This window comes from Echinops telfairi, unplaced genomic scaffold (genome assembly GCF_000313985.2).
Source record: "Echinops telfairi isolate 266 unplaced genomic scaffold, ASM31398v2 ScPeMD7_20;HRSCAF=75, whole genome shotgun sequence".
In the NCBI taxonomy this organism is placed as follows: domain Eukaryota; kingdom Metazoa; phylum Chordata; class Mammalia; order Afrosoricida; family Tenrecidae; genus Echinops; species Echinops telfairi.
The window spans coordinates 10,884,160-10,889,209 of NW_022103917.1; the positions used below are offsets into that span (position 1 = coordinate 10,884,160).

The following is a 5,050-nucleotide window of genomic DNA, read 5'->3' on the forward strand; positions in this document are numbered from 1 at the left end:
TGTGTGACCTCCTCCCTGGGGGACAGACAACTTTCTTTTCTTGCTGATTTCCTTCTAACCTTCTAACTCTCTGGCTTCCTTCTAGTGTTATTCTTTTTAAAACTCCCATATCCTTTATCGCCATTCCAGTCGTAGAACTCATTAGTGGAATCACATCTTAGACTTGCTCTTCAGTATTAACTAACAATGCTGTTACCATTGAGTTAGCTGGGGCTCATAGCAACCTTAAATGTAGCAGAGGGAATAGCTAACACTTATTGAAGCTGACTGTGCTGGGCACTGTTCTAAATGCTTTGCATGTCTTACCTCAGTTAAGTCCAAATTAACCTAAATCCATTGCTGTTAGGTCAATTCCAACTTATAACAGAGGCATTACAACATAAACTGACCCTGGAGCCTGACTACCCAAGCTCAAGGTTGAATTCTCCCACTCCCTACCTATAAACATAGTAAACATGTTACAACCAAGAAATCAACATTGCTACAGGTAGTGCTTGACTTAATATTGGAACTTCATCCCAGCCACACCATTATAAGTCAGTGCTGTTGTAAGTTGAATACCTTGTTTCTAAGCTTTAATTTTCATGGTGTTTTGAAACTACACCACAATATTTTGAACAGTGAATCATAATATTGGACATTCTTTAGTGAACAACTGAGAAAGATAACATCAGTGAATTATATGCTGCAACATAGTATGTAAAGCAATGTTGTTCACACAAAAATGCAATCATAAGTGTGGTGTTCATCATTCTCAAAACATTTTCTTTCTACTTGAGCTTTTGATACCAGCCCCTCATTTTTCCCCCTCCCTCACAAACCCTTGATAATTTATAAATTATTATTATTTTTCATGTCTTACACTGTCCGATGTCTCCCTTCACCCACTTTTCTCTTGTCTGTCCCCCTGGGGGGGTTATATGTTGATCATTGTGATCGGTTCCCCCTTCCTACCCCGCTTTCCCCTTCCCCTCCTGGTATCTCTATTCTCATTATTGGTCCTGAGGGGTTTATCTGTCCTGGATTCCCTGTGTTTCCAGTTCCTATCTGTACCAGTGTATAGCCTGTGGTCTAGCCAGATTTGTAAGGTAGAATTGGGATCATGATAGTGGCGGGGGTGGGGTGGGGGTCAGGAAGTATTAAAGAACTAGAGGAAAGTTATATGTTTCATCATTGCTATGTTGAACCCTGACTAACTTCTCCCCGTGACCCTTCTGTAAGGGGATGTCCAGTTGCCTACATATGGGCTTTGGGTCTCCACTCTGCACTCCCCCTCATTCACAATGATATGATTTTCGTTCTTTGATGCCTGATACATGATCCAATTGACACCTCGTGATCACACAGGCTGACACCAACCAATTTTGCTGTAATTTCCTGCTAACTTTGGTCAAGTCTTGATGGCAAGTACCTGAGCTTTGGAGTCAGGCAGATGTAGGTTCAAATCTTAAGTCCTCCACTACTTGTGATATTTTATGTTATATGCCAACGTGGCTAGGATTCTTAGTGGCTTGCACTTGCTCTTCCATAATGTTATCACTTTCTATTTTGCAGTCTGATTCAAGCAGCCAATTAGTTGAGAAGGGAGTTTTCTCCGGGATGTAGTCTGCCTCCGATGTACAAATGGATTCACCAACCCCTGCGCCAGCCCCTGCAACCCCATGAATCAGCAGAGGTCTCCTGAACTGAAGAATTCAACTTGATCAGCCCATGCCAACTATGTGAGCCAGCAGAGCCAGCAGAGGTCTTCAGTCTACCACCTTACCCACAGATCTGAAACTTGCCAGCCACCATACTTGCGTGAGCTATTTCCCTGAAACAATGAATACTCTCTGTTTCTATTTCTATATATCTATATCTATATGCTTCACTGGTTTTGCTCATCTAGAAAAGCCAGACTAAGACATGGTGGCCTTGGACAAGGTATTGACCATCCTGAAACTTAGATTTCTCTTCAATAAAATACAATAATACTTGGAGTGTTGTTCTAAAGATTTAACACAATGTAGGCAAAGTTCTGGGCATAATACTCAATAATTGTTACGAAAACCTAAGAAGAATCAAAACATTTGAATTATTGTGCTGCTGAAGAATATTGAAAGTACCAAGGAGTCTCAAAGCCCGTCGGTGTGCAACTGAACACCCCCTTACAGAGAGGTTGTGGGGGAGGAGACGAGCCAATCAGGGTGCAGGGTAGCAACAAAGAAACATACTAACTTTCCTCTAGTTCTTTAATGCTTCCGCCCCCCCCCACTATCATAATCCCAATTCTACCTTACAAATCTGGCTGGACCGGAGGATGTACATTGGTACAGATAGCAACTGGAAACACAGGGAATCCAGTATAGATGACTCCTTCAGGACCAGTGGTGAGAGGGGTGGTGCCTGGAGGGTGAAGAGAATGTGGGGTAGAAAGGGGGAACCAACTACAAGAATCTAAGTATTGCCTCCTCCCTGGGGGATGGACAGCAGAGAAGAGGGCGGAGGGAAACATCGGACAGGGTAACTTATGACAAAACTATAATAATTTATGAACTATGAAGGGTTCATGAGGGAGGGGGAAGAGGGAGGGAGGGAGAAATGAGCAACTGACATTAGGGGCTAGAGTGGGAGGCAAATGTTTTGAGAATGATGAGGTCAACAAATGTGCATACATGCTTGACACAATGGATGTAAGTATGGATTGTGATGAGAATTGTACGAGCCCCCAATAAAATAATTTTTAAAAAAGAAAAAGAAAGTACCAAGGACTGCCAGAAAAAACCAACAAATCTCTCTTGAATGAAGTAGAGCCGGCCTACTATTAGAAGCCAGGATGATGAGATGTATTCTCATGTACTTTGCACATGCTATTATCAGGAGAGACCAATCTCTGGAAAGGACATCATGCTTGGTGAAGTCGAAAACTAAAGCTAGGCGAAAGGCCCACCTGAGTTCTGGTTCTTTGGGGCCAGAGGTATCCTGAGAGCATGGCTCTACCACATACTCATATGGGTTGAGATATGCCTTAGATGTTTTCTTTTTCCTTCATTTTTCTGGGGCCTGCCAACTACCTTAAAAAGTGAATGTGTTGTAGAATAGACCTATGGTTGTGAAGTGATGTACACTCTGATTTCAGCTTTTACTGTACTAATCTTTTCTTGGCCAGTGGTGACAGGCGCTACATAGAAAACTGTTTCATGGTTTTCCCAGAGGAAAACCTTTTCGACTCATTGGCTATCGTGCTCAGTATGACTGCATAGCTCATTGTGCATGTGAATACATTGGTGTTGTAGTCATGTGTTCTGGACCATCCATGGAGCCTAGAATTCAAAATTCAGATTTCTTTGCAGAAAATCTTAGTTGACATTTTTGTGGTATCCAAAGAGGTGACATTGTGATTGCAAAAAGTCCAAGTAATCCCAAATCAAATATTTGTCAGAAGGAGACAAAATCCTCACCAGTAGTTCCTCAGATTCCTTTCTTCCCAACCGTTTTGTTGGCACATAATTTACGTAGCATGCCATTGAGTGGTTTGATCATAAAAACCATAGTTATGTGCACATGGGCCATGTTTACCTAGAAGGTGTTCAACTACAGAATTCTACTCGTTCCCGGTACTATGGACCTATTGGATTAATAAAAGGATATATACTATGGACCATATGGATTAATAAAAGGATATATCTTCTTTAAGATTTGGCCTCTGAGTGATTTTGGGTTTTCTACAAGACAGCCCCAATGGTCACAAATTTTCTGATGACTAGCAACTGTTTTTTTTTACTTATTACTCCTGTTCAAGTGAATTTATTATTGTTATCAAAACTACACATTTAACAAGAAACTATTTGCTATTTTAGAAAACTAAAACCAAACTTACTGCCATTGAGTTGATGCCAACTCATAGCGACCCTATAGAACAGAGTAGAACTACCTCTGTGAGCTTCTGAGACAGTAACTCTTTATAGGATTAGAAAGGCTAGTCTTTCTCCCTCAGGGTGGCTGGTGGTTTAGAACTGCTGATCTTGCAGTTAGCAGTCCAACTGTTAAAAATACATCATTTTATTGGGGCCAACTTGTAACCACTATGCCACCAGGGCTCATTTGGTAAAGTAGAAGGGCGACAAAAAAAGGGGGAAGACCCTCAAGGAGATGGCTTGACACAATTGCTGCCCGAATGGGCTCAAACATAACGATCACTGGAAGGATGTGATGACCTGACCGGGCAGTGTTTTCTTCTCCTGTGCACAGGGTCACTATGCGTCGGAACGGACACCTAGCCACCACCACAGGAAGTGGAACCGACTCCACGGCGGCTCCTAACAACCACAGAAACCGTCTGTAACAGGACCAGTCTGCTCGGGCTTTCTTCCATGGAGCCATTGGCTGGTCTTGAAGCACATTTCTGTAGCAGCCAAGCCTCAGTCACTGCACCACCCATTCGGAAAGGATTGCCAGTCTAAACTCAGCTATACTCTGCGGTGCTGGAAACAACACCGCCCAGCTCAACTCACGGAAGACCTTTTTTGGTCAATGTTGTGTTCTACTGAGAAACATTTTTGCATGAATTAACACCACTGGCTAAGCCACAGTGGAGCCGACGGCGTCTTTTTCCATCATGAGTTGACTTAATCAACTGGCACACCACAAAAGCAATCAGGGCTACACAACAATTCACTTATAGGTAATTCTAACTTCTGCATAGTCTTGCAATGTGCTTCCAAGACACATAAAGAAGGCTTTGAGTAGGAGTATTGGTCACATTTCCCAACTGTTCACGCAAATGCCCGTCAGTAAGTAAGTTACGGTACAGTGAACCGACCACACCACAGCTGTGGATAAGTCTCAAAAACAATGCTGAGTGACAGAACTCAGAGAGCACATGCAGTGTGGGCTATGGATGTGTTCCTGGGGGAGGCTCAGACTTTCAGGTTTCTCCACTTCTAGGTTCTTGTTCTGCTCGCTAGAAAGATTTCAGGCGAGGGACAAAATTCAGACCAGAGTCAGAGGAAGTTTAGGTTTAGTGAAGGGAATACTTTGGTTAAGAAGCCCAGAGGGCCCTTAGCTAGTC

At 42.8% G+C, this 5,050-nt stretch overlaps 1 pseudogene; it reads left to right on the forward strand.

Annotated features, from left to right (window-relative positions):
• The window catches only part of LOC101648218, a 12,524-nt pseudogene extending 8,778 nt beyond the window's left edge, over positions 1 to 3,746 (forward strand).
• Positions 3,747 to 5,050: the final 1,304 nt, after the last annotated feature.